Source organism: Hemibagrus wyckioides, linkage group LG24, assembly GCF_019097595.1.
Source record: "Hemibagrus wyckioides isolate EC202008001 linkage group LG24, SWU_Hwy_1.0, whole genome shotgun sequence".
NCBI lineage: Eukaryota > Metazoa > Chordata > Actinopteri > Siluriformes > Bagridae > Hemibagrus > Hemibagrus wyckioides.
This window is the reverse complement of record NC_080733.1, coordinates 11,426,878-11,439,955: the sequence shown is the minus strand read 5'-3', so window position 1 is coordinate 11,439,955 and position 13,078 is coordinate 11,426,878. Positions and strand designations below refer to the sequence as shown.

Sequence of the window (13,078 nt, the reverse complement as noted above, 5' to 3'; positions counted from 1 at the left end):
AACATTTAAGACTACAGTTTGATAAATCCCTGATATACCTATACTACAACACCAGGGCAGATGCATAAATGTTTGTAGTATATACCACAAATAAGTAGAATATATTATAAGGTGTAATGTGCATGGCATTTTGATGTCATTTCATATCTTGCAATTTTTTTTTTTCCCAACAAAGAAATCTTTACAAAAGATGTGCACCATAAAAATGCAGGGGAGGTATCATATTAAAAAAGCGAAATATTGATCAATGGTTTAAATGTTGCCAGAAATTAGGTGATGCAACACAAATGGGCCATTTAAGAAGATGACTGTTATAAGCCATATAATTTAAGATTTATTAGAGCTTTTCAGACAAAAAGACTTGAAGCTCTTATTTTCATTAGCTGTAAATGCCATTTCAATTCAAGGGTTTTAGACCGTGTCTGTTTTAAACAAAACACAAGCAGGCAATCACACTGATAACTGCCCTTGGAAATGCATCCACCAGAGCGCTTATTCAATCAATACAAGGAGAGAGGGTGTTCATATAAATAATGAAAACAAGGCAAAGTCATTTTCCACAAAGTAAACCATGTCTCACGGTAATCATAAATAGCTTATCTGCAGAAGTCTGAAGAAAACTAGTATACCATGTTTTCCTGCTCTTTTATGCTATTGTAGGTCTGTGTGTGTGTGTGTAGGATGTAGTTATAGGTAGCCAATATGAAGGTATACAGTGCGGATGTCATGCTGGATGCTGAAGTTGTGATGGACAAGCATTGTACAAGTGTTATTCTGGATGAAAATAGTTTGGATTTGATAAGAGTACACTGTGGACATATAGATGGACTGACATGAAATGGGAGGGAAGCTGTCAATCACAAGGCAGCATGAATTCCTTGACTAGTTGCCTGCTTTTTTACCGGTTCCACAAAAAGTATTGTGTTCTGTGAGGTGTGTTTCGCAGTGCAATGTGTAGATTGTAATTAAACATGTGTTGCTCATGCTCATGTATGCTCATCTTAGTCAAATATGTGTAGATTTGAAATCTTATTAAAGTCTTTTATGGTGGCTCTGAGTCTGAGAGTATCACGCTTCAAAAGATTTTTCACCTACTGATGATGCATCACCTCACCGAAGCTGTCGACTGTTCCAAGATAAGCTATTATTGTTTTTAAATACAGTCACTGTATAGAAGAGGCTCTTTAAGTACTCTTTCATCTTGTATTGTAGTCTGCCACAGGTGTCTGCTCATCTTTTATCAGAGGCGAGCGACATTTTCTGTCCATTAGCAAATTTAGGCCACATAGCTTTTAATACCAAACTATTTACACCTCATAACTGTGCATAAAAGCCTAGATAAAACAAGGTCATTGGGGCTGCATGAGAAAAACATTTTAGAATCCTGTCTATTGATTGAATATGATGGCTTCATCACCCACACTCACCTTCCTGAGAGTGACGTGCATCCATACCGCCCCCCACAGCTCCTTCCTCCCTGCTGCTGGTTGGTTTCTACAGCTGTGGTGTGTGAGAAATGACCAGAGAATTGGCCTCTGGGATAGCAGCAAGCCATCCTGGTGCTATTAGGCTTGTGGCTAATAATAGGTGTTTCAGTCTGGGGGAAGATCAATCAGGGGGAATCATAGGGAATGTTCTGAGGAGCACTTTTACACATCTGTCCAGATGGATGAAATTACACTTGTCTGTTTTTAGCTGTATTACTCCTAAATTGGTTGTCTACTTTTTTTTCTTGCTCTCTCTCTCTCTCTCTCTCTCTCTCTCTCCCTAGCTGCTCATTCATGTGTCAGTGGTCTGCTAAAAGGATTGGGTGCTAAACTCCCTGTCATTTTAGTTTTTTCCTCATGCACGTCCCCCCTCTGCACACCTTCAATTTATTTACTTACTTTCATCTGAACAAGAGACAAATAATGCCTCCGGAGATTTTCTTCTCGTGAAGAGGTTAATTGCGAAGCAGTGCATGGAACACATCTTGCATGTGTTTTAAACATTTTATGCTGTCATAAATAAATGTTGTGTTCATATGAATACCACTGAAAACATCATAATCTAAATTAATATCTTCGTGTTTTATAAAATACGCAGTTGATTTTTTTTTTATGATTAGAAATTAATGATTGCTTTATGAATCTTTTCTAGTGGTTTAATTGATTTGCACAAGATCTTACTGTTCTGTACTATTCATATGCAAATATTATAATGAGTTGTAAATTTATTCATACTACTATGATAAGCATATTTAGAAATATCCTTGATATAGGCCCATCGCTGTCATGAGCCATGAGAGTACTGGGCTGTGGAGGTAACCACATGTTGGTAAGACCCCCTGTGATTTAGCACTGCCAGTTAACTGGTATGATGTGTCCATCACAGAGGTGTGTGTAGAGACTGAGAGGGGTCATTTACAGACTACAAAATAGCTGCATGCATCTGTGATTTCAGCTCAGTGGCTGACAGCTTGAAATGTTATATGTTTGTGAGCGACAGTGTGGCAACATGTATTGGGTTCTGGCCTTTTCAGCAATGTCTTTTGAGTTTTATGTTGAATTCAGGAATGATATAACTCTTCGAAATGTGGCAAGTTTGATTTGCTTGTAGTATGAATTCGTATAAGTATCCCTGACACTGTTACAATAGGCTGACGCTCACAATATGGCACTCAGTGAAATTACCACTCAAAGACACTCAGTGGGACTTTTTTTTAACAGTGAAAATGAATACTGTACATCATTGTTGTTTTTTTTTTTTTTTTGCTTGCAGGGAGCCTGATTTGAGATGTTCTTCTGTTGTTGATTGCTCAACATTGAGAGATATTTCAAGGGCTCAGAGAGCTGACTGAGGAGAAGTCTTTTGAAAGAGCAAAGCCCGATGACCAGGCGAAGGAAATCAAGGCTCCCTAGTGTGTCGCCTTAGCAACGGGGGAAAATTAGCATTGACTTCCGAGCAAGCCTACAAAACTAGGCTTCAGGGTATTTTTTACATCTTGAAAAGTGACAATCAAAGAAGATCTAAAGACATGCTTCCACTTCCATTTATATTGAAATCAGCTTCTTTCTTTTTTCCGCTGCCCGAACACAAAAAGTCTTAATGTATGTATTTTTGCTCATTTTACTGTGTTGTGCTGTTTCCCCGCGATGCCCCCTTGCTCATGTTTGCCTCCCGCCGTGGCAAACAGAACACGTCTATGATAGTGAATGCATTTCAGAGCACTTCCCCACATGAACTAGAGCTGACACTGGCTTCCTCATTCGCAGGCATGGAATTCAGCTCTCATGATTGCCAACACGCTTAATGATAGCATCTTGTAGAGTCACAGAAGTATCACACTGATGCGCCATCTCTCTCTCTTTCCCTCTCTTCATCACATTGCAGGGAATTCAGTGGCGTCCAAACTGCAGAACCCGCAACTAAGCCCATCAGGAGACGTTATTCAGAGAAATGAAGTGCAGATTGTTTGTGCCGAAGCATGAAGCTACTTGGTGTATCCCCTCATCACAAACAAGCTGCACTGCCATGTAGGAACAAGCAGGAATACATTAAAAGGTAATGAGAGATCAGTCAGAAGAGGGTCATGCAGGGGCACTGTTTGGCATCGCTGTTGCTGGAGAGAGCTTTCAGAGTGACGGCCTTGTTGTCTCTGTTGAGGAGCCAGAAGGGGTGGAGTTCAACAACGTTCCTCATGGCAACAGTTGCTAAGCCTTGTTTCTTGTTGATGTGGTTATTTGTAAATCAAAACTGGGTGCATAAGATTAGCAAGTATTCTATATATGTGTTATTTCTCATACTAACAATGATTTGAATAAATATTTTCATTTAAGACCATTCAGATACTGTGTGCCATTTACTCTAGTGTAATTATGTTGAATGAGAAGTATTAAAATGACCATGAACTACAGAATGCTGATGAGTAATATTATTCACCATGCAGAGCAGATATTAAATGTATTTTTATTATTATTTTTTTTTTTGTGAAGCCACAATAGTTTTAGTTAAATAATGAGCTGATGATTGCACCCCTGGGAGATTAAACATTTCCAAATATTTCTGCAAAAGCACCGCCAATCCTGTTCTCTGCAATATGGCCACTGATGAGGGCAATGTGGAATCACCTAATGGTATGCCATTGTAACAACACCTGGCAACAGTTCATCCAGACTCTCATACTCCTCCCCTCCCCCCCACTGAAAAACGCTGGAACATATTTCTGTGTGAGAGAGAAAGCCCTATGAACAAATAATGGATGCGAGCCAGTCTAAATAAAGTGTGGTTTATGAGTTGTGGTCAGGACCATCTCTTTAAAAAAGCGTGCTGTACAAAAACTGCTGCCAACGTATTTTTTTCCAACATACGGTTATAATACGAAGCCATTTCTTCCCTCTCTCACAGTAAGAGGCTCAGTCAATAAACGGCTGCCTGTAGACCAGTAGTCTACAGCCACAGGAGAAGAGAACAAGCCACACACGCCAAAACAAACCCATGTTCCCTTGCAATTTTTAACTCAGCCATTTCAATAATACACTCACTGGGCTTCTGTGCAGAACAAATGTTTGGTGAGCATGTCATGTTTCACTTTCTATAGTAATCAACAAAAAGGTCAGAAAAACTTCTGCTAAAAAAGAATATGGTGCAAATTTCTTTTAGGTTATAACTATAAAAGATGTATGAGTTCTCTATGTTATGGTTACACTGAGAAACCAAGCACATAGTTCTACTTACATTTATAATTTGTCATTCCATTTATATACTCTTGCCAAAGCTAAACTAGTTCAGGGTTATGTGAGGTAAATATTAAAATACAGTCTCACTATTACCAGACTGCCGGCTTCCATTACTTCTAAACTCCTAGGGCCAATCAGCAGGCCCAGAATTACATACCTTTCCGTTTTGCTTCAGCTGTAGTTACTGAATAATTCATATGAGTTACTAAATAATACGTTATAAGATGAATACCTTGAAACCTCAGTGTTTAAAAGAGCTGGTCAACAAAGCACCATGTTCAAATCTGATTTCCTGGATACATAAACATTTTTATAGACATGTATACAATTTTGCAGACACCTTTTATCCAGGAAAACTCCATCAAAACAGATCCTTGTGCTAGTAATACAGCATCTAAGATACCAGTAATGATTTATTATAAGAATTAGGATAGTAAACAACAGTACAGGTTGAAGTTTTGGGTCATGTTTTTCATGGATTTAGAGCTGAGGTCTGTGAAGAGGTGTGTCTTCAGTCTTTGTTTGAAGACCTGGCTGATTAGACAGCCAGGAGAAATTCATTCCACCACCTGAGTGCTAAGACAGAATTTTTCTTGTATCTTGACAGACATTGGGTCAAGTTGAGCCATACAAGAGGCTTGAAGGGCCTGTGGGGAAGAGCAGGGTTTAATTGCTTTCAGCTAGCTGTGGGTTCATTTTTGGCATTGTAGATAAGCATCCATGTTTTAAATCTGTTGTGGGCAGGCACAGGAAGCCAGTGGAGGAAGTGCGGCAGTGAGATAATATGGTAGAACTTGGGGAGATTGAAGACAAGGGATCTCTCAGCTGTACGGATTGGATGGCTTGCAGAGGAGGAACTGCCAAATGTGAGTTGCAGTGGTCCGATTATGAGAAGACAAAGGACTGAAAAAGCACCTGACTGGACTCTAAGGAGCTAAACAGCCAGATCATCATAGTCATAGTTGGTTGTCCACCAATTACATAAGGGTTGGATGCATTGTTAGATTGGTGTGATCCAAGAGTAGCAAACTGAGATTCATATCTAGGGATAAACAACAGCTTAGTTTTGCTGGGATTCATTTCCTGCAGCTTTGAAAGGTTTGTTTGCAGTGAGTGAATTGTGTGCAGGTTACATTTATGACTTGGTTAAACCCTGAGTTTCACACATAAAAAACAATATATTGAGCACTGGCTGGTTTCTTCAAAGGTTGAACTGTGCTAATTTCAGATGAATTAAGCTTTCTAATATGACCATAAGGTTTTATAAATCATATTTTACACCCTGAGGGGAATTGAGTTTTATGGATCTCCCTTAAGGTTACTGAATGAAACAGCAAAGCCCTTGAGAAGAATTCATTTTTCCACTGCTCAAATGTCTCCAGTGAAGAATGCAGCCACCACCAAAGTCCATAGACCAAATTAAGACAGCTTTAGGTGGGGGAGTAAAAAAAAAAAAACCTCAAAATGAGCATAGCTGTATTATAATTGTGGCTCATAAAGCTGAGAAAAGCCATGAAGCCACACACAAACCTCAAGTTTACTGTAAGAAATCATGGAATTTTTACCATGGCATCTATGTTGTGACTGGAAATAATTTAACTGGAAAAAAAAAAAAACCTTATATCAGTTAATAAAGCTCCATGCTGGTAAAACCCTTAGAAAGATAAGTATAGTATGTGGGTGAAACATGATTATGTATTTAGTATATGTTACTAGGTATAAAGCACTGAGACAAACGTGATACCATCAGAAGCTGATTATCTTCCAACAACAGCACTTCCTGAAATGTTTTATTCCTCCTATACCACAGCAATTTGCCTATGATTACAATGTTATTCATTAAAGAATGACACATCAAACTTTTTATCCATTTATAATTTCATATAATGTTGAGGAGCAACAAAACAAGTTTCTATCATTTTCACACCAGTCTCTTTTTCCTCTGTCTTGAAGTTAACAACATATAAAATAGGAGATTGCTACAGCTTTACTTTGGACTGTTATAAAGTGCTGCTCCTGGACACTCCTTCCAAAATGCTAAATAAAGATCTCTTTACAGAGTTATAAAGTCTATTTATTATTAATCTTAGCTAATAGGGTGTCTCCAATATAGGAGACAAGGTGGTGTGAATGAGTTGATACTAAAGAATTGCTAAATTACAATAGATACAATTACAATTAATATACAATGCATATTAATATTAATCTGTGATTTGCTTGAAAATGGAATTATTTTCAGTGTTGTTGTTATAAAAAATTAAAACACATTCTGACCAACCGGAATCAAGAATTCAGCAGTGCTGTGGTCTAAGCAAAATAATGGATTTTCTGTTCTGTTATTATAATGTTCACAAATGTAAAAGAACAGTAAATGAAGACCTACATTAACAATGGATTGATGTCCGTATATATATGTATACGTATATATATAACGTATATATATGAACACCAAACATCAGTTCATCTTGGTGCTTATCTTAGTGGGTTTAAATGGTCTAATGTGAATAACAGTAGTCCAGAACCTGGTCCACATTATGGAATAAAGACTGTTTGAATGTGTCTGTGTAATATCTGGTCTTTGGGGAACTCAACCAATGTGTTTTGCTCCCGTATCAGAACCCGAGCAAAACATTCAGGTTAACCTCTTAAACTCCCAGGATTTATCAGAGGGTCCAGACTTATATCCCTCACTCTTGTTACTACATGCCTTGTCTACTGTAATTCATCAGAGTTTGGGAAAATATGAAAAGATGAATAAGTGAGACTTTTAGAGGTTAATTGTTTTACCTTCAAGATGACTCCATGTAGCCATAAGGGAACAATCACTGCTGCCCGCGCCTGTAGTTTAGTTCAGTGGGGGCTGCAGAGTTGTCAGGGTTAGAGAGTGACTGCAGAGCAGAGAAAGAGAGGAGGCTGGAAGTGAGCCGGGCCAGAGGCTGCAGGAGCCAGGAGCCCCTGCCAGCGCTGTATGGTGGAAAGCTGTTAATAAGCATTGCAAAGCTCTTAAACATAATGATCTGGACTTCTCTCCCTGGGCTAATGCCTATCACATGCCTCCAACCAGCCTGCCCACAGCTCACACACCCAGGAAGAGGAGGATGACCTGTTGGATGAGGGGGTGTAAGAAATGTACAAGAGCACTAATATGGTGTTAAAGTTACTGTGATACTGTAATACAGGAAAAATAGGTGCAACCAATTTCAGTGATATATATGCTGATCGCAACTTTATGTTTGCCCAAGCTCAGTGGAAATATTTCTACAAATGTTGAAGCAAATCCCCCTCAACAAGGCACCACTCTTAGACTGGGATTAATTGGCTTTCAGCCTAAAATCAAACAAACTGCAAACTGCCACTTGCATAACTCTCTGGAATGGGCCTAATAAATGAGCACACATCAGCAGATATAGTAAACACAGATGCAATTTATTTCTCGCTGCAACCTGGAAAGCAAGCAGTAGAAGACAAATGTTACTATGTTGACCTGATTACAACAAATAAATACGTACAAGACTAGATGGAGGAGGAGACTTCCTTTGTGTGAATATTTTGCAGTTATGAATCAAGCCGTTGACATTGCTCTTAGTGCTCACTAGGCTGCTGACACTTTGTTGTGGTGCCTAGACATTTATTCGTGACAAGCTGGTATAGAACAGCAGTAATAAATATCTCTCTCTCTTTCTGTGTGTGCTTACTTTGAGGTAGCTTAATTAACCATGTGTTGCACACTCTGCTCAATGACATATGTCCCAAAGAAAGCCAAAAATAACAGTGTTACGGGTGGAGGGGAGTGTGTATGAGACAGGGGGGTATCACATGTGTGCAGTGAGCAGGTTCAGAGCGCACTGACGCATACTGACTGCATCTGCATTAAGAGCTGTGTTGCCTCTCCCATAGGAGCGCTTTATGAGGCCCTGGCCTGAAGCACGAGAGAGAGTGTACATGGCTGTGCTATAATGGAGGACACTAGACAGAGACACCTGTGGTTGGAGGCTGCTCTCATATGTGCCGCTCTGACAGGGCATCTGTCAACAGGGCCAGATCTGTGCTGATCTGATCCATTAGCACTAACAAGCAGGGTGCACTGTGGAAATGTGTTGAGGAAACCGGTAATATGCTAGCATGTGGGATCTGTTTCTGGAGGTGGCCTATGCAGGGGAATGCAATCAAGTCACTGTTCCTCTCACACACATGCACACACACCTGCAGCAATGTCTCTATATTTGCTCTCACTCAAGATTACTCATGAACATGAAATGGTTGATGTTTTCAGCACCTGAATTGAAAAAAATTGATTTAATCATGAATATGACTGGACTGGCACTGAGTATTGACACTGGTGTGTGTGTGTGTGTACGGTTGAATTCTCGATTCTGATTGGTGACAAGGTGTTGATTCATTTTATTTAACAGCAGCTATTGTCAGTATCAACACACTCGAATTCTAAGAAACACAGAAATGTGTAATCAGTGATATGGTGAAGCATAGATTTTGAATATCTATGGAATGTGTCTCCAGTGTCAGTATTATGTGTTGGCCAGTAATTCTTCAGGACTTTCCGACTGATCTGTAACATGACATAACATTCTGCAGTTTGAATGACTGTTGAGAGCTGCTATAACAAAGTAAAACAGCAGCCAGCTATATTTTGTTGGTGTACCACAACATTAAATGCATCATTAAAAGTCACCCCAACTTGTCATTGATTGTTTTCTTATAACAGCATGTCTTGTTATGCTTTATTCCTTACACAGCAAATGAACTAACCAAAAGAACAGACATAACTTATATATCAAAATTCTTCCTTTTCAGTCTAGTATCTTGCAAATAGTTGCTCCATTTGACTGAACAGAAAATGTTCAATTATAGATATTCATAATATGTACAGTATAAGTGTTTTGATATTTAATCATAATATCACTTAAAAACATTTTGTTTTTTCCATGTTTGGTTAAATACCTTTGGACCACTGCTATAAGGGTTATCCACTCAGAAGTGGGTTCTTTGTAGTTCTCACTCGAGGCTGATGCTGTGTATTGTGTTGTAAGTGAAACTGATGCATCTCTAAGATCAATCCTTTTCATTATCTTGATATAGAACCTTAAACGGTTGCCAACCACTACAGCTTCTGGGGAAGGAGGGATGGATCTGAAGGCACGGTGGAGGACAATGGATGAAAGGAGCTGTCAGAGCGGGCAGCAGAAAAAAGGAAGTGAGAGCAAGCCGGAGTGCAATGGGAGTGCCGCACAGGGATGGGATGACAAAGCTGGGAGGTGACAGTGGGGGAGAGAGGGGGGCACAAGGTGAATATGAGAGTCCTTGGAGAACAGGCAGAAGGTCCCCTTTGACCTCTGTTTCAGGCAAGGAATTTAAAAATTACACTAGAGAGGGGAAGTTCGACTCCTGCTTTTCATGGGCTTGAAATAAAGCCTGCACCACTTTTGCTTGTCATCAACAGACAATGCATCCTGTGAGGCACCAGACAATGCCAGTTGGAGTCATATATTTTAATTGTTTATTGTGTGATTTATGTACATAATTGATAATCTCACAGTTTATACTGCCACGATTAAACAATAAATGGGCAAAATTAACGTAACCGACCCAATGTATGATGTAGACAATCTTTTCTGAGTGAAAAAAGCTGAGCATCTGAATGGTTAGTTGTTACAAAGCAATGTCAACAAATTCTGCAGTTGCTTATTTGGGGTTTCTCCACCGAAGCTGGAATTTTGGCCGGCTCTGTGTCACCCACATTGTTATTTCTTTAATCCTAAACAGATTTGCTCGCGCCACCAAAAAATCCCAGGCCTGGGTGTCTCTGTGTTGTTCTGCACAGACTACATTAATGGGCTACACATGTTGATAAGTTATGGAATAGATTAGTTGCAATGTATGTGGTCCTCCTGGTGGACGAGCTAGTGGCATTTAGCGACACACTTTAACAAGGAAAACATCTGATCCATTGTGCCCTCACTTCCACATTTACATTAGCCGCACTTTATCATGAGATTTCACACAGCCACATATGACGCCAGAGCTTCTCCATAAAAATGAACCAGGCTAAAACACACAACCACAGAATTTATTGAGTATACAATCCTTTATTATGATCTATTTAGATGGAAAAAGAGAAGAATGTGTTGTTTTATTTTTTAAAGTTTGACCCAAAGAAAGAAAGGGTGAAGAACATTAAGAACAGACACATTTATAGACACAACAATTCCTGCTTCTCCTGATTGGAAAATATAACTTTTAAGAAACAAAAAGAAACCCTTTTATGCATTCTAATAAGATATTAATGCAACAAAGAAATGTTCTTCAACAGTTGTGTTATTATAGCATATTCAGCCCTAGTCCTAGTGCTTGTTCCAGCTATTTTACTAGCAGCTGCTGATAATCTACATAGGCAAATAAAAACCATGTAAATATTGATAAGTTTAAGAGGTTTTCAGTGTCCCGAGAGCCTCCAGCACTTTATAAAATGTAGCCAGAGCTAAAGCCATGACTTAAAATTCATAGATATTGTTGAAAAGTCTTCAGGATGGAAGTTTCTCAGTTTCTGTTCAAGTTATCATGGTCTTACATGGAGTGATAACAGAAACTAATTTGTTTTGTGGATAATTTACAACATTTAATGTAACTATTATGTAGTTCCTTAGATTTAAACAAGTGGAATTGTTGGCAAAATTTGTAATCAAGTTCATGATAGTAACAGTAACTACACTTTTGTAGGGCTGCTTCACATCACCACTGATTATATACTATAATGTATATATAGATAGATCTTTATTGTCATTGCACAATAAAAATGCACCTTAGTATCTAACAGACGCAATTAGTAGCAACTATTAATCTACAATTATAGAGACATAACACAGAATATATGGTAAAGTGGAGAGCTGTGGGATGTTTCCAGGCTATAAAACATCAGTGGCCTAGTGTAGAGATCAGCAGGATACTGGTTGTGGGAAAGAAGAGACTATACACAAAATGCTGTCCTGGAAACAGTCTATAGACTATAATAATATTGTAATATTTTATAAAATATTTTAAGCATTGATTTTAGTATAGCCAGAATTCCAGAATTTTAATAGGTAAATAGGTAAACGTATGTATGCTGTTTTGGTAAATACATTGAAAAATCTTTTATAATTTATGCATTAAATTGTTTTAATGCAATTACTACAAGAATTACTGTAAGACCACTTTCAACCCAAACTTGATATAATCCAATACAGATCCAGTGTAAATGTGTGTAAACATGAAAGACGGCATTGTATGTTTGTGTGTGTGATCAAGTGCAACAAGAGAAAAAAGCACCCCAAATTGCCCAAGAATCTTGGGCCTTCAGACAGCTGGGTGAAAATTATATGCGTATACACATGCCTGGCTGAAATAGAGCCAGGTCGGGGCATCTGTATTTCACCAGAGCACATGAAGGGATCATGCAGTCAGAGAGCTGCACTGTCTCTCGCTCTGAAGGAGGGGCAAAGGGGAGAAGTCGGGGGGCGTCTGCTGTAAACAATGAGGGTGCTTCATGAACGCCAATCTAACTGGCCTGAGGCTAGAAAGACATCAGCACGTCAACACTCCAGACAGAGAAGGCTGTACAGCCATTATCTCTAAACAACCACGGCCTTCTCAGAGCACACAGGCCTTTTACAAGTGCTAATAAAGATAATTAGTAGAAAAACTTGTAAACGGGTAAAAGCTATTAGGAGCCTTCATTTTTGTGAAGGATCATTTGTTACTCATATGCAACAAATGCCAAATGACAACTTGAGAAGGACAAATTGGTGTTTTGCTTGGCACACAGATGTGTTTGACCGCTTTTTATGATTTATTAAAATATTAAAACGTAACATATAAGTCAGCATGGCTAAGTGATGATTGTTTAGGTTCGTGCCCTGTGTAATGTGCAGCATTTTAAACAGTACGTCATTCAGTGCTGTCAAACATAAATCCCATAAAGCCCTACAGTCTATTTAAAATGTAGCAACCCTCTGTTGCATTGTGGTGTACACACTCAGTTGGGTTTTATTTAATTATACAGATTGCCAGCCTCTTAACACTGCTTTTCATGCAGTGTACAGTTTGACTTCTGACTCTTCTGAAAAATGCCCATTATCCTGGATGTGAGATTGCCACATAATGGACACGCACAAGCATTTAACTGCAGGGTCAATACAAAGTTTAATAATTGCAAACTCTTTAAAGTCTCTTGAACAGAGTTGAAAGCCTGTAAAATGCCTGCACACTACAATATGAGTGGTCATTTTTGGCTTCCAAAATGATGATCCAGGTAATAGGTGGGCATATTCCTTTTCTCACTAATTGCTCACTCTCTCTCTCCTAAG

At 38.9% G+C, this 13,078-nt stretch overlaps 1 long non-coding RNA gene across 3 annotated transcripts in view; it reads left to right on the top strand.

Annotated features, from left to right (window-relative positions):
* LOC131344834 (uncharacterized) overlaps positions 1–10,321 on the top strand; it is a 20,754-nt gene extending 10,433 nt beyond the window's left edge. For 2 of the 3 annotated variants that reach the window (XR_009203398.1, XR_009203399.1), the window contains exon 2: positions 2,761–3,822. This is a non-coding gene — a long non-coding RNA (uncharacterized LOC131344834). Of the gene's footprint in view, positions 1–2,760; positions 3,823–9,815 lie in introns of those variants that run through there. The other variant, XR_009203397.1, reaches the window with a different exon arrangement.
* Positions 10,322–13,078: the final 2,757 nt, after the last annotated feature.